At 40.7% G+C, this 22,240-nt stretch overlaps 1 pseudogene; it reads right to left on the bottom strand.

Moving 5' to 3' along the window:
* Positions 1 to 11,335, bottom strand: LOC115587353 (transcription factor 12-like; annotated as a pseudogene).
* Between the last annotated feature and the right edge of the window lie 10,905 nt (positions 11,336 to 22,240).

The following is a 22,240-nucleotide window of genomic DNA, read 5'->3' as shown; positions in this document are numbered from 1 at the left end:
TATTTGAAAAAAGACATTTATTGCTACATTATCATTTTGACACATGCCTGTAGGCTACTTCAAACTGTACACATACTGTACATGTTATGATAGGAGTATTTCTGATTATTATTTATTATTTGTTCAGCAGTGTGATATGCAAACAAAGACATCAATTATTCTGTAATACTGGATTGCTCAGAGCATGAAATGTGGCTACATCTAGACAAACTGCACAAAAAGGGCTTTTCCTGTGTAAAATTAGAGTGATAAAAGTAAATAGAGACATTATGAAATTCACAATATTTGTATAAAAGATAAGTTACATAAAAAGCTGAAATCTCCCATTTAAAAACTCAAACATGCAAAGAGCTTCGACTACATCTGAAGAGCAACACTGAGAAGAAGAAAGAGGGATCCTGTCCACCAGTGCAGTTACAGTGCTATAACACAAATCTGTAACAAATATACAAACAACAGATGATGTTAAAGAACATTCTTGGAGATCTGTTCATTCACAGAATGGTCAAACTCCTGCAACACACACTCTCACACAGCAGCTCAAGCACACACACACACACACACACACACACACACACACACACACACACACACACACACACACACTACAGGACAAATTAAATCTGAACACACAAATGTGGGAATGTCAGTCCTCTGAGCTCGGTGGAAGTCACGAGTGTACTTGTTTAAATAGTGATACACTGTAAAAGTCAGTCGGAAACATATCTGGTTCTGCAGATGAGACCCTGTCACTACTGTTCAGATATATTCAAACGGACGGATAATCAATAAATATACAAAATATGTACAAAACATCTGCAGCTTACAATGCATTTGTCTGTTACAAGTAAGTTTAGGCACAAAGTTAGAAGTCTGTTTCGGGAAGCGAGGAGATGATTGTTCAACTGCATCACACTTTACAGACAGAGAGGTCGGCCTCTCCGCGGGTCTGGTCCGAATTCAGAAGAAAACGCTGGATGTCCAAAAACAGCTGGATGCTCCTGGGATGTTCTTCAATCAACATCTGGACAACAAAGACACAGTGGCGTCAGAGATGATGGCAATATAAGACCTTTAATGTTAATATTATTATTGCATAAAAAAAAAAAAAAAAAAAAAGTGCAAGTAAATGTCACATACCTGATTCTATGTCTGATGAAGTCCCTATCAGATGCTCAGATGTGGCCCATGGGGTTTGCTGGGTCTGTCAGACTGGGATGGAAAGCGAGGTGCATGGACTGCGGATCCGTCATGACTGCAGACGCCTTCTCTTCCTCTCTCCTCCGCAGACATGCCGCCTTCGGGTTCAGGTTCCTCTCTGCGGGATTCGACAAACAATAGGTTATTATTTTACTAAATAAAGAGACTGAAGACGTCTGGTAGAACATGGATGTTATTCATTTCCATCCCGTGTGTATTACAGATTTAGACATTTCAGTTCTGAGGAAACTGCAGGAAAATATCTCGTGAATTTCGCTTCTGCTGATGATTTCTCTGCCATTATTTCCTTTGTGTATCATAATTTGCCACAATAATAACTTAAGTGTGCTGCTGTCTATTTTCAATACATCGACAAAACGTTGCTAAAGTTAGCAGGAATTTTAAGCTGCTGCAATCACACATTTTTGATAATAACAGATCAAATGACTACATGTCAATTCATGTAATGTAACGATCACATTACAATCATTTAGCACCTTTCAGCATTTTCAGTTAAAGTTAAACATCACATTCAAATTAAATTTGTGTATCTTGAGGTGGAGTTGTTGGTGGTGGAGTTAAGCGAGAAGGCTCTCAATCCTAAACTACAGTTTATGACTGCGTTTCAAGATTTTTTCTCGGTAGAATTTTCTGCCATGTTTGTGGTGGCAAACACGGGATATTTATGACAGGAATTCAGGACATCTCAAGTGCTGTCTTGGGCGACAAAATCAGGTATTTTAAGCCAAATCATGACCTATTCTTAAACCTAACCAAGTGTTTTTTGTGCCTGAAACTAACCAGACCAGAACTATTTCTGCTAAATGTGTAATAGTGTTGCCCAAAAGCATTTAAAAAAGTTTAACTTCAGAAAATGAAAGTCAAACCATCAAAAATGATTGATATGAGGAGAATTCTAACTGTAACTTAAATGGCTACCATATTGTGAAAACTGTTTATCTACAGTATTTAGTTCTACCATCTAAATGTAATTAAAATAAATATGTATTTAAATTTTATATCAAGTTTCATGTTTGTAAGGACATAAAAGTTTTTTAAATTATGATAAAGCATTTGTTCAAACAAAAAACATTTGTTGTCATTCCTTTCGTGATCACTGTATATGATAATAATGCAGTAGTGGTGACTGACCTCTGACTTGTTGTTCCAGGCTGAGGATCACTGCCACCGCCTGGTGCAGCACCAGCAGCTTGGTCTGGGGCTTTTCACTCTTCAGGTGCAGCTGACACATGTGACCCAGCTCCTTGAAAGCCTCGTTGATGTCCCGCACACGGAGACGTTCGCGAGCGTTGTTGGCCATCCTCCTCTCGCGCTCACGTTCGGCCTTCTGCTCCGGGCTCAGATCTTCATCCTCGTGGATACTAAAACATCAACAAGGTATGAAAAAACACAATTACTGATTGAATCTTTAAAAAATGAACAGATTTAGGTTGTTAAAACTAATATGGATCCGGCTGACAGCCTCAGCGGATCACTCAGATGATAACTGTGTTGAGTTATACTGTGTTCCTCTGCCCTCTGCTGGTCACTGAGCCGACATCATGTTATTAGGTCATGTGATATGTCCTCAATTGTTCTCTGAAACGTTACACAGTACACTGACTACAAGTTACTGTGATCAGGTGCACATTTATCAGTTATAAATCCATAAAAATCAAAATACAAATAAATCTCAGTCAGTAACCACTGATTAAAAAAAGAAATGCGCTTTTACAGTTTGAACAAGAAACATAAAAAATGTCCAGTGGTCAAATTGCTGCTGGAGGGTCTTCTACGAACAAAAGCATCAATATCCATCAACTAGATTATAGATCAAGATAAAGAGGAAACATACAGTGGAGCATCACAGCTGATGTCATGAAGAGGTCTGTCCTAAAGTGACCGCTGAGACCACAGACATCAGGACATGCACTCTAATTAAGGCTGCAATATATGTTCTTTTTCACTGATGATTCATTTCCTGATTAGTCGATTAGTTCTTTGGTCTATAAAATGTCAGAAAATGGTGAAAAATTTGAAAAATCAGTGTTTCCCAAAGACAAAGATGAAGTCCTCAAATGTCTTGCTTTGTCCACAACCCAATTCTATTCAGTTCACTGTCACAGAGGACGAATGAAGCCAGAAAATATTCACATTTAAGAAGCTGGAATCAGAAAAATGTGATCCCAAGCCTATGTCACAAAGTGAGCTGCAACAATTTCCTAATTAATCGATAGCCTAGTTGATCAACAGAAAATGACGAACAGAGAAATATAATGGGCAGATTAATTGCTATTTAATAGGATCATTTACAGAACACTGTTACTTATTTTGGGCCCCTTGTGTTTTTTTCTTTTGGTTAACCTCACAAGTAACTAAGTACAGGTATTCAAGACCATTTTAACATGATATTTGTCCTTTTACTTTTCTCTAAGTATGACTTCTGGGTACTTTTTACAGCACTGCCCATTTTATCATGGACGTCCTTACTGTCCTGACAGCGCTTCTTTTTTCCTTCTTTAATTCAATGCAAATGATGCAACATGAAGAAGAAATACGAGGCAGAGATAAATAGGCTGGGCTGGACACAGCTGTCCGTCACAGCGGGGGGTCTGACAGCGTTTTAAATTGGTGAAACCGAAACGCAAGAAAGCTCTAATAATTGCTTTTCAGTGAGGGACTTTCATTCTGAAATCAGTTCAGTTCATTCATTCTTTTCATTGCAGGTTATTAATCACACACACCAGAAACATGTCAGCCCAATGAGGCTGAGACAGTCTTTATTTTCTATACTTAGTGGAAACCGGGAGGTGGGCCTGTTTACCTGTTCTCTCCGCTGTTCTCTCCGTGCGTTTTGAATTCACTCTCCTCATCTGATCTCTGGCTGTCAGGGCTGTGACTGTGATTGGTGTGAATCATCTCTTCCCTGTCCCCACTCTCCATCTTCAGATCCAGATTACCCTGAACTCCAAGACCTCCTGCGGGAGATCACGAACAACACACAGCAAACGTTAGAACTGTGACATCTCGTCAGTTCCGATAGCTCAAAGGGTCAAAAGTGCGGATTAAGGGAGGTGAAATATATGCAGCAGCGGACAGATGAGAGGGAGAACTCGCCTCTGCCTCCAGCTTGCATGGGCTGCAGCGTGGCCCTCTGTCTGGCTGGGTACGGGTGGCCATTTTGTGTGCGGCTCTGGAAGGCTGAGTGGTTGTTGTTCACATTGATAGCCTCAACCTTTATGATACACATACACAAAAAAAATAAATGAATCATGTGTTCACAAGACAGCGAGCCTGGCTTAGTTTACATACATTATACAACTCTTAGATCCAACCAGTGACAAGTAAATCACAGACCAAACATCTGCCCTCTCGGGTAGATCTCTCGCTCTACAGAATTAATTTAATCTCAGACAATCTTAATCCCTCTCTTAAAACTACCATACACTCCCTAAACATACTACTAATTCTCTTTAGGAATGCTTCAACAGACACATCATTTGGAAAAATAAAAGTGAGAGAATTTAATACCCCCCTCCCCCTAAAGGATTAGACTAAAAACCCCTTTTTCCCTGCATATACTTCCACTCCAGCTGGGCCAAAATCCCCTGGTCTGCTGGAAGGGAAACATGCCGGGGATGGGAGTGCGCGATGCAGGCGTCCCCCATCAACCCACTGTGGAATTAGAGTCGGCACATACAGTACGCTCTCCATACAAGGGCGACAGGCTTTCCCATTGTGCTCAGTTTCCTATTTCAAGGACAACAACCTTTACATGAGGAAAACATGCAGTCATGACGAGCGGAAAAGATTCCTGAAACTGAATGCCAGCTCAGACACACACACACACACACACACACACACACACTCACACCACACACACACACACACAAACACACACACACACACACACATGAAATGGAATTTCCACACATGCTACCCTGTCCTTCATTAAATACTTCAAAGAAATGGCTATTAACCATGGCTGGAGTGTGGCAGGTGAGCGGCAGAGTGCTGGCAGATCCCAGGGTGACTGTGGTGGTTCTGGTTCAGCAGGCCGTGGATGTCAGTTGGCAGACAGGCTGTGGGGCCCACGGCGTGGTTCCTCAGGACGTGGATCACATCGTCCAGTCTGTCCAATCGGTCCTCCACCTGAGACTGCAAACACCAACAGACAAAGACTTAAAATTGGTGCATGTAAAACTAAAGTTAAACCCACTGTAGGTAAGTTCTGCCAATCTAGGTCTCTCAGTCAAAACAAAACCAAAGATGCAAGTAGCGTGGAATCATGGGAGCTGTTGTCTTTACTATTAAACAATCACCAAAGCTGACATAAATCTGTCTATGTGATCCTGGTAGAGCTGTTAACGGACGAGGTAATGAAAGTTTCATGTGCATCACGTTTGCTGTCCTCACTCTCTGATTCTCTTTCAGAAGTTATAGCAACAGGTGACCAAATGAATCGCAGCATTATCTTCAGTAAAGAACAGATTTCTCTTGGCTTGAACATTGTTGGAAACATTTGGGATAATGTAAGAACAAAACGCTACAAAAAATATAAAACAGGTATAGTGATTTTGAGATGTTTTAATGTAGAAATGTTACACATCATATCCATTATATCTTTAAGTAAAATGCATTAAAAGGGGACATTGTGTTTTATGAATTGCAGCAGTGAATTTATTCTTTAAAAAATCTGCATTTTTTTTTTTTGCTCAGTTTTGAAAAATTTATCAAAATTCTAACCCTAACAAAAGGTCTACATTTTTATCTGAAACCTGATAAGAATATTTTCATATTTGGGGAAAATAGGCCTACTCGCTTTCGCTTTTAGCTGACAAGATCAATGCAACTGTCACATCTTTAAGTACGGATTCCTTATTATATTTGCTGCTACCAGCTGCAACGGGTCTAATTCATCATTTATTTAGATATCCGTACATCAATCCATTATCTCTATCTGACAAACTTCAGGCATGTGATCAAATGAGGTGTTTACCAGTGATATAAGTGAAGACTCATAGTGTGGTGAGACTGGTGCCTGAGCTGAACTCCGGGGCCACATGTTGGTACCTGAGAGAAGGAAAAATAATATTAGTCCATGAAGGAATTGGAAAATACAGAATGTAAATAAAATTCACTCTGACATGTTACTTCATTTCACCTGCAGGTTCAGTTGCGTTTGGCAACGGGGACGGAGACCTCACCGGTGTGGACGAACTGGAGGGGAAGCTGCTGCTGGTGTGATCGGGGGAGTAAATCTGGTGGCAGACATGGAAAGAGGGGAGGAGGGGCGTGAGTGGGAGCAGGACATGGATCATTTTAAAAGCACAACTTGTCATTTCTGCGTAAGGTTTTACTGCCGCTGCCACAGCCTTTGGAGCAGAGCTCGTAACCTGAACTAAACTCATCAATTCTGGTCATTTTACTAGTCAGCGGCAGCCAATAAAAAAAAAGTCCAGCAGCACTTTGTTATTATGCACTACTCTGTTACTGCCAGGGGCGAACAACTATTTTCCCTTTGCATTATAGCTCTGGGGCTCTCAGGGCGTGGTTTTATGCTTTGGTCTGACTGTTTGAACATAGAACGGCATAGATGAGCCGGTCTAATGGGATTAAGGTGCTGCATACTTACAGAGGCCAGAGCTTTGCCCAAGGTATCGCCTGTCTGTGATCCTGACACATTTCTCTGGCTCCCTGAGACTGAAGGAAAAACAACAGTGTTAAAACAATAAAAAAAAAAGACAAATATGAGCTCAAATAAACAGTGATGATCAGTCTTTCCTTGCCCTCACCTGTTGAATTCTCTGAGGTGTTGATCGACGGAGTGCGTGGTGCTGTGTTGTTTCGGTGAAAAGTGGACATTGGTGGCAGGCCCCTGTTCATATCAGCAGCCATCGCTGAGTGCGGGGAGTAGTCCTGCACGGTAAATAAACACACATTTAATCCACAGGGGTTCAAAATTGCTGTGCTGTCAAAATCCAAGGTCCTGGAGGTAAATCTCACCAGGTGACTGTGCGGCAGCGGCAGGTTGCTGTAGCTCCCCGGCTGTGTTTGGTGGGTTGATGGCTGCTCCCAATGCACCTTCATAGCCCTGCTGGTTCAGCCCGTTTACAGCATTCCAGATGTCGGGAGAATTGCTCGTCCCCTCTAAAATGGATTTAACGATATGTTATAGCCTGCACTGGAACAGCATCTCAATCAGCCTGTCACGTCATTAAGCTCTACGGCGGTCTATGTGGAAACAATAAAGCCCCATCACTCAGTCACTGGCTGGGCCATGTTAATTCAGACATAACTGATGTGACAACCTTTATGTAAGGAGGGATGCATCGTTTTTGAGAGCTTATTAAAGGACTAGTGTGTTGGATTTAGTGGCATCTAGTGGTGAGGTTGCGGATTGCAACCAACTGAATACCCCTCTCCTCACCCTCCCGTTCCCAGCATGCAGGAGACGCTACAATGACTGCTAAAAATCCTGAAACACGCTCTTTAGAGTTTGCTTGTCCATTCTTGGCTACAGTGGAAACATGGCAGTGCAACATGGCGGCCTCTGTGTGAGATACTCCATTCTGTCTGTAAGTATAAAAGGCTCATTATCAGGTGATTAAAACACAATGTTAGTTAGTTTTAGGTTATTATGTGATTGCTGGAAACATAACGATGAATATCAAATGACATTTTTGCCAATAGATTCCCTAAATCCAACACACAGAGCCTTTAAACCATTATTAATCAGCACATTTAGTCTCCTTCACTTTAATTTCAATTTTATCTTTTAATAGCTTTGGTGATCCTTCTTTAGTTTCCTAACAAATTTCTCCAAAACCGACGTCATTCCCATCACCCTTATAACATTAATTAGCCAGTGTCAGCATGCTTATACACTAAACTAAGATGGTGTAAACACTAAACCTGCTAAACATCAGCGTGTTATTATTTCTTATACTCAGCAATCAGCGTTATTTGATTCAGATGGGGGCACTGAAATGTCCATGATATTATAGGTAAATAAATTGAACCTTGAAAATATACTAAAATCATTGTCTTGATTTAACTGGCGGATTGTTCGACCTTTTGGTATCCGTTTGTTTTAAGTTGTTGCATTTTGTTCCTTTCGCTGAAACTTTTTGTGCTGCTGTCTTTGCCAGGATCCCCTTGTAAATCGTTTTCTGAATCTTAATGGGAATGTAGATGTTAAGGTGAAGGAGAAACAAAATGATAATAAAATAAAATAATACACTGCGAAAAGGGCAATGCAGCCGATCTGAATTAATTTCCCATTAAGACATCTAATCAGGTGAAGCAGCTTATCAGTGTCCTGAATTGGGCACATTTATTGGTTGAACTTGAACTTGATGGCTGTTTTTATATATATATATATATATATATATATATATATATATATATATATATATATATATATATATATATATAAATATATATACCATCAAAGTGAAACCAATGCAAAATGTTCTCATTAAACTGATGTCCACCCCGTGGCGATAGATGTTCATTTCAGATTATTTGAGCTCACCGAAGAAGGTGCTTGCAAAGACATTGCTGGGGGCCTTGATGGATGGATGTGGGGATGAGTTCTGGTTGATGTCGTCATTAGTGGGAGACTGCCCATAAACCTAAAGGGAGAGAAACAACTTTGAGTCAAAACACAATGAACACAAGCAATGATTTTTTCCATGCAGCCTGTATCACTCGGACCAATCTTACTGACACAAGCGTGAATACTGCGTGCGCGAGCTGAAGCAACAGTATTACGAAAACAAAGCAGAGAGCTGATGCACACTTAGAGCTATTGCGATAATCCATAAGCTGCAGATCCATGCACCTCCTCATCCGGATTTAGGAACCATTCACCATGAGAAATCCCTGCTCTAATCGTGATCAGGTTCGGCTGGCTTCAGAAGACTGGGATACAATTTCCAAAGAAAATTGAATTACAGGCCTCCTCATACTTTGTCCTCAGAGGGAAACCCAACAGAGAGCTGAGTCTCGGGCTAATGATCCCCTCCTGTAGCGAACAAAATATAGTAAATAGAAAACAGATTCAACATTAAGTTACCTTGGGTTTTTTGTGTAAAAAGAAGTGTAAAGCGCGAAGCCTGGAAACTGCACATATGCACACAGAACACACCAACACATGCTCGCTCACTCAAACACACCAAGAGGTCTGGGCTGCACCTGCACATCCCTCGATTGCTTTGATGTGCCCCAGGAAATGAAAATAAACCTCCCTGCGCAGCATCAATGGGGTGTCAGTTACCCGGACGACAAGTTCTGTAGAGCAGGCTATTAAAGACTCTCTTGAGTATGCTCTCTCACACACACACACACACACACGCATGCACACACACACACACACGCACGCACTTAAGTACACACACACACGCAGCCATGACCCTGGCTGGCATGAGTCCCATGGTGATTGTGGGCTAGGCCAAACAGAGGAGCCCCTGCCGACACTGGGCCCGTCTGAGCCGCCATGGGCAGCATATGGTGGAGGATAAAGCCAATTGTCCTCCTTACCATCAGCATAGCAGGCGACCCGTTAATAATGGTCACACCCCCGCCCCAGCACGCCCTCTCTGGCCCCCGCTGGAGAGGGGCCGTCACCATGGCATCCTCTTTTAGCATAGCATTGATTTAAGAACCATCAATCATGGCATCACACATGATGAGGGCAAATAAAATCTCGCCAACTAGAAGAGAATTCAAACACTATGAAATCACCATACTGGCCTGAAATAATCAAGCCCTTCTCCGCAATCTGTCACCTCCTGTGCTTTAGTTATTTTACTCTAAAACTGTGTACAAAAAAAGGAACGGAACATCTGCACTGTTTTTCCTATTGTAAATACACACAGCATTATCATGCCAGATGAGTGAAACATCAACTTGCTATTCAGGACCTATGCTGTGCTCCACCATGGCCAACTCCAGCCACATGCAACCAATTTTCTGCCTCTGTGATCCACGATGTCTGGATATGGTTAGTCTCACAGAGATCAAAGCTGCCTTTGATAATGGCTGCAGTGGTGGAGGGACTGCTCCAACATAGCGGGGTTAAATCAAATAGAAATAACAGCAATCTGCTTCATGTCAAGATGTTTGCTGCTGCGAGGCTTGACTACATGGTGCTTAACAGGAAGTCTCATCGGTGCATTTTAAGCATGGGTTTGTCAACATGAAACCACAAGTGAGTGAGCTGTCGGAGTGGTAGCCAACTGAATGTTTGCATTCATTTAGGTGCTCTGCATGGCATGTGATTTGTGGCTAATGAGATTTTTATTGTGATATGTTCTCATGTGAGCTTGGTTTCATTTTTTTGATTCTGATGAACAAGTCAAATGGACAAATGTATACCAAGAGATGAACAGGAAAAAAAGGCTCAGAGATGTTTAAACTTGTAAGGTGACACAAAGTCTTTCTGTATGAACAGCTCAAGTTGCAACCCTGTAAGGAAGGATAAGCTTCACGTCATTCACACATTCATCACAAACTACAGACATGACGTCTCAAATAAAAAAAAAACACAACACAAAATAAACCTCCTCTCACCTTCTGCTTCTTATTCACACATGCACACCAGCCAGATGAAACAACCTCACATTCCCAACAAATGTGTGCAGTGCATCAACTCTAAAAAACGCAATTAAAAACACTCTTAACTTTTTATACAGGCTGCGTGAAATCTCGCATAATTTCATTTTTGGAAATCACACCGATCGCCTCACAGACGAAGCTGGAAAACTTAATTGCGTGAGTCGAACAGAAACAATCACAACATCTCTGAAGACAATTAAAAGAGTGCAACAGCATCCTCACCAAACACACACACTCACAGTGCCATGCATCCCTCTGGATTTTTTTTTTTTAAATCAGAGAAATGAAAACATAAAGAAAATGTACTCACCGGTTTCATGTTGTAGCAATACATCAGTGAGTTGTTGCCTGTGCCGGACACAGGATGAGCACAGTACATAACTCTATCTGGTTCAGTGCAAGACTCCAGGCTCACGATACAGTCCACACACAGCTCGCCTCTTCGTGTCTCTACTCATGTGTATGTAGTCCACATGCACTCCTTCCCCTAACCTACCCCTGCTGGTCATGCAGCTACCCGCAGACAACTTATGCAAATGAGGGCTGGACCATTCCAGGCGGCAGAGAGGGGTGGCCAAGGGGTTGATGCTATTACTGTACTACAAGCCTGTTACAGACCGTTATGAGCATCCTTTTTTTATCTATTTCATCAGAGAAAATTCACTTCACAAACCAAGCCAGTGTATTCTTTTGTGTTTGGTGTGTTGTTTACTTGTGAGGACACTGTTTGAGCACGATGGCATCAAGGAAAAAATAATAAACGCTTGTAATAATCAGGGGAATTCCCCACCCACACATGACCAACCCACCTTGACCACACCAAAGCAAAGAGTAAAAAAAAAAAAAAAGAAAGAAAAAAAAAGCTATCATCAGTGTGAGGGTTGTGCATTTTGTTGCCCAGCTGTCATCCCATTCCTATGACGTCCTATGTTTGTATAAAATCATACCCAGGCACGCTCAGAAACCCCTCTTCAGCGGCACCCGAGTGCAACCGGTGACGCCATGAAGATTAACTTGTGTTAGACAGGTAGAGGTTCCCAGTAAACAGAGGACACCACACCCCTGTCTGGCCTACATTTACTAATAGAACAAAGTCTTAAGTTATAGGCACGTGTGGCGTGGCGAGCTCCTCCAGCCACTGGGTTACAGGTTATTTATACACTAGCCTGTCTGGGTGAACGTAAAACACCTGAAGAGTCAGACTTCCTGTGAGGTAAAATCCACTGTCTGCTGCCCTTGTGCTCACACTGGAGGTGACCTCCTACATGTGCAAACAAATCACTCAGATTTATAATTGCTTCCTTACAAATTCCTATTCGAACTTGCTAAATCGGCTCCAATTAAAATACACTTCCACAGCCAGCATAGAGGCTGTTCAAACAGCACAAGCAGCTGACCAGCTGTATTTTTGTGGAGCGTTCTGTGCATGTGACATAAATTTCGGCAGCAAGGAGAACAACACTGCAGTTGGCGTGACGCTGCGACCTGCAGTGTGCCACACTGTCCTGGCAAGAGAGACCTTGCAACAATCCAATCAAATAATTCCTACCTAGATGGCTGCAAAGTCTTTATCCTAAACGCATTGTCTCAGTAAGCCTCCAGTGTTCACACTCAAGCCAAATGGGACTGCATGTAATGTGGCCAAACTGACAACACTTTGGAACCTGTCCATGACATCTATTTTTGGTTTTAGTCTTTGACAAGCTGTCATTTTCAAATGTATGACATTTAATCAGAGTCAGAATTGGCTTCTCTGGGCACACATACAAGGAATTTAATGCCGCTTTTTCATTGCTCCCAGTGTACTTACTCAAAATAGACGTACAATCAGGAACAAGGACAGCGGCAACTGAACAAACACAGTAAATTAAAGCTACAACAAGTGTTTGTAGCTGATCATGAAACAGTCTCGGTTTAATACTGATGCCTCTATATGATCTATGTAAGCAAACAAGAACATCAGCGAGAAGATTTACTATTTCTATTTAGTTTTCCTCAATGCCCACCTGAAGACTGTAAGAGCCCGTGGCTACATTTGCCGAAAGTTACAGTGAGTAGGACGATGGCCAGGCAAAAAAAAGCAGGAGATTTTTCGTTAGTTAATTTTATTTTTTACATCGTATTTTTGTGGTTTTGACAGTGGAGAACGCTGCCACTCTTGTCCAAAGGGGCCTCCAAAATCAACAAATTCTCAAAGACCCTTGTGGTAGTTTGAGAATAAAGAACGGTGACTGGTCAAGACTGCACTTTACAACAGCATGTGAAAAGACAGTACAGTAGGTGTATTTAAAGGTCATTAAATATCCATAGAAACTATAAAGCAACGAGTCTGTATACAAGTCAGCTGCTCTACTTTGTGACAGCGGCCACAAGTTATGCAAATAAATAAAGAATAAATGCGGGATGCATAGGGATGTTGTAAATGATCATCTTCAGTTTATTTTAGCGGACTGGTGCTCTCTGCCAGCAAAGCACTCAGTGAGGCACTTGAGAACGTGCACAGAGCCCCTTTAATGCACAGTTTATTACACTGCATTTTAAAAACAGTTGTCATTTGTTTGTTAAAAACAAGAAACGTTCGGAAAGTTTTTTGTAATTTTATGTGTACAAAGTGGAAAAAGTGTAATTTAAATAACAGGACTACTAAGGAGACATGTTCTGTTAGAAGAAAGTGTGACAAACCTGATCTGAGAGCAGAAAAACAAACTGTTGTCTATTAGTACCAATCTGTCTGAAGGTGAGCTGCGCGGTCTGTGCAGCTTCCTTAAAGTCAAAGTCTAATCCTGACTGTTCACGCTACTGTTAACTGGGTTAGGAGGTCAGTCTCTTCACAACAAACGTTCCTTTGACCTTTTCTGCTTGCTGTCATTAAGGGATAGCGTCTATCCTGAGATGATTTTGCTCTTCAAGTTAAGGTACAGGTTATAAAAGAGGAACTGTCTGCCACGCAGGTGTCTGAAGCCAACAAAATTCAGGATTTTCACAAATAATCAAGGCTACTGAATGACCTTTTCCTCTGACAGAGATCAGTTCTCCTATCTGACACAATAAAACACGCGCGCGCGCACACACATCTCGGCTAAATGATCCAAGAGCAAATATATACAGTCCCCTAACCCTGAACTTTGCATCAATCTTAGTTAATTGCGGTCTTGTCAGGGCCGCGATTATTCAAACAGGTAATGCAAATGTTAATGAGCTCAAATTTGCATATCTTTATTTTCCCATGGTTGAAATGTCATTGGTTATGACGCTCTACAATGAAGAATGTCACTCCTGATGGCCCCCTGATACGTTGTTGGCCATTAAGAGGCCAAAAAAGAGCAACTAAAGTGGATGGAGGAGAAATAAATGAGTAGCTGCTCGCAAGAATAAAAGAGACGAGATGAACGTTTTCAAATGCAAACGTATAAAAAACACATTCAAACAGTCAAAATCAAATTCTTTTTTTTTTTTGCAGAATATCTAAGTGAGTGGCAGAAAATCTAATTATGTGCTGCAAAGGAAAAAATATATATTGATGTGGTAAACCAATGAGGGCAAAGAGAAAGCATACACCCCTCTGCAGTCTGAAGTCACGGTTGTCCTTTTACTGTAAGATGCTGTTGTGCATACTACGCCTGCAACACACATTTCAAGTTGTTGGCATATTGCTCATCGTCATGCGCCTGATTTGACATGGCTTAAATAACTATCTTCCTGCCAGTGATTGGCATTCACACAAGAAGGGGTGAGTGGGACTGGGGAGCAGATGGTGACATTCCACATGACCAAACTGATCAATCAGCATGCTGGGACGCAGGTGCAGCACAGGCGGGCAGCACCACACCATCTATTTCACCATCTACGGGGCACAAACACATGGGCACCAAATCGTGGCACCCTGAGGGTCTGCATGCTCCTCTGTCCCGCTGTGCCAAGGTTGATGACATCAGAATTTCCCATCCGCTCTTCCGCAGGATGCCAAGAAAAAGGAGGAGAAAAAACACACTGTACAAAATCTGCAATAACAGCCGGGCCTGGGATAGGTTGTGTAAGTGACGTCAAAGCCAGGGACTCCCAATTTCACCCTGGTACTGAACTGATAAAGCAAAAGAAAACATGAACAACGGTATCTAAACATTTTAGCTCCAACAGTGTTATTTTTGGGATCTGGTATCAGTAGTAACAATGACTATTCTTTACTAGAGACACAACATGGAAAGGTTTGTCTTTTACAGATTTACTGAAACATGACAATACCCTTGGTTACTGTTAGGACTGTTATTTGCTGTCTACATGATATAAGGGAATACAAAACATGCATTTATCATACCACTTTCACTCACCCATGGAGTCAGATTGCTTTTTTTCACTCCTAAAATTAAAAGAAAACAAAAAATCATTTCAAAACACAAAATAATAAAATAAATTCTCACAGTTCAATAGCTGGAACCTTCTGATATTGGGCCCTTTTGCTAAAATCTTGATTGAAACAAAGAATCTTTTTTTTATGCACTTAATCAATGTATCGATTAATTGTTTCAAATCTGGTTGCTTTTCTAACAGTTTAAACAACACATGTCATAGATGAGCATTTGTGTACTTAAGTTAGAATAGTGAGGATTTTACAAGATGAATAATAACAGCAGTATGTCTCATTAAAGGTGCAGTATGTAAGAACTGGCCCTCTGTTGAATTCATAGTCCAAACATACAGGAACCAGCATTTCACCAGAATAACCGCTAGCTGCGTTATTTTTTATTCATCCATGACTGTAGCTGCTGTTAGCTAGTTAGCTCAGTGTTCAGTGCAGCTAGCTGGACTACCATGGGAGTTCTGATTTATACACCATGGGAGCTTTGGACAGCCAGGAAAGGGATGTTTCAGGCCCGGGGCTGAAACTATGCGTGGGGGCAGGCTATACTATCAGAGCATGCCCCTTTAGAGATACAAAGTGGTTATGAGACAGGATGGGTCGAGGCTAGCTTGTTAGCATGCTAACTTTAGCTGTTATCTCTGCAACCCAACACGAAGACAGCTTTGACATAAAAATAAAACCGTTATATCTTCATTCTGCTTATAATTTTATAAACTTAATTTAGAGTCAATTTTTCAATGTTTGGAAAAATTCCTACATATTACTCATCTCTGTATTGTTTCGAAGAGACAGATGGCCAGTTCTTACATATTGCACCTTCATCCATATGATGTCACTGTGTTGGTTGATCAACCAATCCTTGCTGACAAATACTGTAAAAATAAATATATTTTACATTTATAGGATATAGGATTTACAGGATTTTGTTCATCTTGAAGCATTTCCTGAAGCAAATTAGCTATAAAAAAAGCCCTTTAGAGGATATGTCAGTAAACGCATCTCAACACAAACAAGCCTACTATATATATATATATATATATATATATATATATGTATACAAAGGTAAGTGGGTTGGCTGTGGTGTTTGATACCTGTTGGCGTGACTCTGTACTGAGGATCTACTGTATCTTCGGGATAAGACCTGACCACAGTGAGCTGATCTTATAGTCTGGCCTGAGTGCTGTAAGAAGTGGGGGGTTATAAGAGGATTGGAGCAGCCATGGCCGTACGGTGCACGTGAGAGCCAGACTCACTGACCTCTGCACCACGGTGACCTCGCTGTCCCACATTCACCGTGACCAACAGAGAGGAGGGTAGCTTCAGGTCAACGCCAGTCTTACGTGTGACCTGCTCGATTTACAGGAGGCGCGTCATGAAATCAAAACAACAAACTAAATAAGTCATGTTTGAGGGCAATTAATGTATGTAAGTGTGTCATCTGTCTCTGTTAAGCTACAATACACAGAAAGGTACAGAATATTAGCATTGAAAATAAAATTGCCATAAAAAATAAAACATTTACCCTTAACATAACCTGCATATGTTTGTTAAAGATGGCGCAGAAAAATGCAAGATATTTCCTCCAAAATGTAACTTTCACCTGACACCTGACTCAGGACTAAGTCGGCTACATTCGGGCGATAATATAAATTGTTCGCTCGGCATGATAAAACTCACAAAAATGGCAGCAAGTTTGGGAGGAGTGTTGTGTAAATCTTAACATTCGGAGGAATGAGCAAGGGCAAAGACTGCTGAGATGAGAGCTCCCAGCACAAATGAGAAGTGACAGGAGATTGACAGTAAAATAAATCAGTCCAGAATAGCCAGCAACCGAAGGTCAAAAATAGAGTGAGAAAACAATGACTAACAAGGAAACAACATTTTCTTGAGATTTAGATGAAGTGTCACTGCTCCACACCTCCGGTGTTGTTAACAAGCCAGCAAATGACAAGGTTTGATGGATGTGTGAGATACGTTACGGAGAGAGAGAAGGAAATCTTCAGCAGTGTCTAAATGTTGAGGAAAAACAAATTCATCAAAGAGCACCAACAATGAAAACTAGATATCTGCATACAATTAAAGCGATTGCCTGTTAAGTAAATGACAACATTACATAACTGATCTAATGCTTAGCTACAATTTCATGCTTAATAAAATGCAGAAACAGGCCTACAGAAATATTTTAGAAGATGAAGAAGAAGAAGAAGAAGAAGAAGGGGAGGATGAAGAAGAAGAGGGACAAGAATAAGAAGAAGAAAAAGAAGAAGAAGAAAATAAAGAAGATGACAAATAAGACGAAGATGAAGAAGAAGAAGAAGAAGAAGAAGAAAAAGTTGAAGAAGAAGAAAAAGAAGACAGAGAAGAAAAGGAAGAGGAAGTAGAAAGAGTTGAAGAAGAAGAAGAAGAAAAAGAAGAAGACAGAGAAGAAGAGAAAGAGGAAGTAGAAAATGGAACACTTTAACGTTTGTTAAAACCATCCACCCGGGGATGCGGAGCTGGCCTACAGGAGTCCACATTCTGCATAGAAGCAGAAAAATGAGGAGTAGACTATCAATGCCTAATGCATCACCTCACAGGGCTCCCTCCTCATACGTTCACTAACTGTTAGATGTGTGTCTATTCTCTGCTCTTTAGGAAAAAATCCCCAGGAAAGGAAACACCACAGCTAAATATCAGTATTACTGATGATCAAACACAAGATTTATGCAGGTGCGTATACAGTAAACATCGTACATGTAACCTTTTCCAATCAACAACCACTGACTTTCGAGGATAGTTTATCAGTGTATGTTAAAAGGTAATAAACCAAAATGTAAAATAAATATGTTTCTTGCCATATAGTTTCTCCTAAAGAGAATGTGTATGACCACGATACCAATATAAAGCAATAATACTCGTCAGGTCTCTTTATGTCTCAACTACAAGAAGAATATCATCAGCGTAGAGAGCAATAAATACCAAGGGTGAGATTAAATTCTGTTAGCAGCCACTTTATTCTCTATAGATATTTAATCTTTCAGGAATTTGTATTAAATCCAATTTCAAAATGGGGCCCAGTCCCCTGTATCACTCTAAAGCGTGTTGGAAAACAAACCTGTGCATGATCATTAACCTGAATAACAAGTTATTGATTTCAGTCTGAGAATGATGTCTTCCTCAACAGTCGCGCTGCAAATTTGTGAAATTGTTTTTATTTCATTCAGCCTTTATCTTAACCAGAAATAGACAACTTTTTAAAACATCTCCTCCTGGTGTTTCACTGTGGTGTTACTGTTTTCACTGCAGTTGAAAATGCAGTCTTAGCAATATCAACAGCCACCAAAGCAAAAAAAAAAACAACTATAAGAATCCCAATTGTCAGTACTTTGATAAGGCCAAGTATAGCGCCTGGTTGTAGGCAGGTTTTGTAGCTTACTGATCTAGTTGCAGATTTTGAACTGTTTGGAGTCCTGCGGGTAAGAGGGAACACATATACACTCGGGCACAGACTTTAGCACAACATCGAGTCAAAGACCTTGCCTCACCTCAGTTTCTATCACTCTCCCTGCTCTGCGTCTTTGCCTCCTCCATCAGCGGGGATGTCTTTCTTTTGCAGTGCAAAGTTTCCACAGTGGCTCCATTGTTACCTGAGGATAGAGACCTGGGAAAACTATGCCTCCTACTGTTTTCATTGTGCAATGGCATACAAGCTTCCTCTGCGCTGAATTTGTTCACGATTACACCGGGCTTACTGTATGGAGCCATTTTAGGTTTTTGTTTTTCAGTTCTAAATCAAGTCTCCATCTACTTCTGCTGAAGCACTGTTTTGCTGTGAAGCTGCAGAAATGTTTCGTGGACAACCAAACTTCCAAGGATTTTCTGTCGGCATGGGGGTGAGTTGATAATAACCAAATTTTCATGTTGGAGGAAACGTATCCTTTAATGTAATAAAGTAACTTAATTTACTGCTTATAGGAATTTATAACCTTTGATTATAATTTTATGAATCCAGTGTCCTTCCTGGTAATTCCAACCAGTTTGCTCTAGGGCAGTGGTGTCAAACTGATCCAGTAAAGGGCCGTGTGGCTGCAGGTTTTCATTCCAACCAAGCAAGAACACACCTGATTGGATGTGCCCTTTACTGGATCAACCCTTTACTGGATCAGTTTGACACCACTGCTCTAGGGGATCTAATGGATTTATCTTATTCTAAATTAATTAGGGAATGTTTATCTGCCAGTGCTCTGTTTTCAGTTACTTCCTGTATCTCAAATGTTGGATAAGACCATTTCTTTTATAATTTCGTGTGCGTAAATTAAAATTACTGACCAAATGTAAGGTTTCATCCATCCAAGTTTTGCTGATGCTATCACAAATCTCAGACAGCTATCCACAATACAAAGCAGGTCACAATATCATAATTAAAAAAACAACAACATGTGTGAACAATGTGTGAGTGTGGCTTCTTCTTGGTGCAGGTCAAGAGACATCAAACAAATGCATCTGCAAACACAACTGGAGCTGAGCGGCTTCCAGCCCCGCAAACAAACACTAACCAAGCAGCAACGTTTAGATTATCCCTCTTGTTCCTGTTATTCCCATCTGAAGAGGTCATCCAACATTCTGCAGGAATGCCTTTCCCGTGTGTGTGTGTGTGTGTGTGTGTGCGAGTCTATTGCTGTCTTGCATTATGTTTCATGAGCATGGTGTCACCGGACCAGTGGAGTAACATTACCTGTTTCTATCAACAGATGGCAGCACACAATAAGTCATGATGGAAGAATTTATGTGGGTCTTGTTTTTCTTGACCTGGTGGCTTCATTCTTTTACATTTTCCACATGTATATTTCCATGACGCGGGTGAGCTGACAAATGTTAACTGTTTGTAACAGGAAAAAAAACCCCAAACAGAAATAAAATATAATTCAAATCAACTGGATGTTTGTGTGATTCCTGTCATTTATTGCAGGTTAGCTTATGTGACATAACTGAACGTTGTATTTATATATACTACGGCAGACAGTCTGCATCCAGCTCATCCTCTCAGGTTATTTTTTCCGCCAGCTGTGTCTCAGTTTTCAGCCGAAGGAAAAAATAGTAAGCTGTGTGATGAGCAAAGAAACATCTTGGAGCAATCTGTGTGTGTGTGTGTGTGTGTGTGTGTGTGTGTGTGCGTGCGTGTGTGTGTGTGTGTGTGTGTGTGTGCGTGCGCGCGCGCTGTGTAGATTCTCAGCTCGGTCTGATCACATAGTCAATCGATAGAAACACGCAGGTACATATTGATACCACACAGGCGCTGGTAGATGTCAGGTTTACATGGTGAGGTGGGATCAGCCTGGCTGTTTACCCGTCATTGTCACTATCTGATCAGACAGCTTCCTGCAACAGCGCCCCCGCAGGCTGACAGCGGAACTGCAGCGCACAGACCAGCGTCAAGCTGCAGGACACAACAACTAAATCCCCTGTCAGGGTCTGCAGATTAAAAGTCTGTGTAAAATGACATTCAATTATGGGAACTGACGGAGCGAGGGTGTGTTTACTTAAAAAAAGCCGTCGTCAGTTTATAGGAGTGGGGGAATAATGTAGGAGGAGAGGTCAAACATTTATACATTTCTGGACAGTAGGTGGTAATTACCCAGCAACACATGGTAGATTTCTTATCCCTTACACATCCCTTCCGTATCCCTTTAGTACTAAAATAATGACCTCAAAATTGTATTTAAAATGACTCCAATATTACTCAGAATTGGTGAGGGATATCTCTTTAATTTACTGTCTCACTTGACTATTTATTCTTTGGTGTATTTGAGTTTTTATTTGGGGTTTTTTCTGAATATTCTTGGCCACCAAAAATAATGCAGTGTAGTTCATTTGACTTGTATTGCATATCCATGCACACGCGTATATGCACCCATATCCCAGTATCCTTAACTAATTTTGATTAGCGTATTTAATTATAGCCTTCTGATATTTTCCAGCATACAGTTAATAAATATACCTGCTAATTTCTTAATTACATTCCAAGGAAAGTTCCAACTAGTTTCTTTCTTACTTCTGCAGGTCAGTAAATTGAAGTACTTTTGTTTATTTGTTTGTTTGTTTGTTTTACCATTGACATTCTCACACTCTCTCTCACACAAGGCTTGTATAAATTGAAATGTGGTATTCTAGAATGCAAAAATGTGTCCAGATTGGGAGAGAAGGAGGTCAGTTGAGGCCCCCAGGAGTTTTATCTGGACCTCATTCAAACCCTTACCCTGCACACCTCTGTGTTGATTTCTCAAAGGCCATGTTATTTTTTTTCTTAAAACAGTAAACCAGGGCCTTTATGTAAACTCAAAAGTTTTTGCTTGTTGTAATCGTTCCACTTTGCCGTTAAAAGATTGCTGAATAGTGTGCTTCCAATGAAAGTGATTAGGGCCACAATTTAATGGATAAGTGATGTAAGCGGTTGCTATTGGCCAGGTTTTTTTCTATATATATTTATAGTGTGTGTTATATGTTATATCAGTGGTAATCATACAAAAGAAAACAACATATTTTGTTATTATTCTCACAGACCGATAGGTCAGTACCACTGGTTTAATCATTTATGTCATTATTTAAGTTCTTATTTAATTTATTTCACATTGTGGTATATTTGCATTTTACTTACATTTTACATACTCAACGTTTATTACTTTAATGACTGCTCTGCACTTTTGCACATTTCATATTATAGTAGTTCACTTGTTTATAGTAAATGCATTGTCAGCTGGTTAATTAAGTTACTTTCCAGCTCACCAGTAACCCAAGATAATGGTTGTGTTAGATGTACCATAGAAAACAATGGAGCATGGACATTTTATAATTAGTGCTGGCGGTACTGAGGTGGGTGGTGTTTTAGTAATCACATTAATTACAGGAAGTGTTAGGCATGTTACATATTACTAGTTACATTCATTTTAAAGTAATAGATTACTTTACAATTTTACATTGCGTACAGTGTCAAATTACTTATTAGACTACTCGTGACGTGCTTTTATCATGAAGGCCTACTCTCCGCGCACTTCCGGGCTGCTCTCCGCTTCCTGTGCGGAA

This window comes from Sparus aurata, chromosome 8 (assembly GCF_900880675.1).
Source record: "Sparus aurata chromosome 8, fSpaAur1.1, whole genome shotgun sequence".
In the NCBI taxonomy this organism is placed as follows: Eukaryota; Metazoa; Chordata; class Actinopteri; order Spariformes; family Sparidae; genus Sparus; species Sparus aurata.
This window is presented reverse-complemented; position numbering and strand designations above follow the sequence as displayed.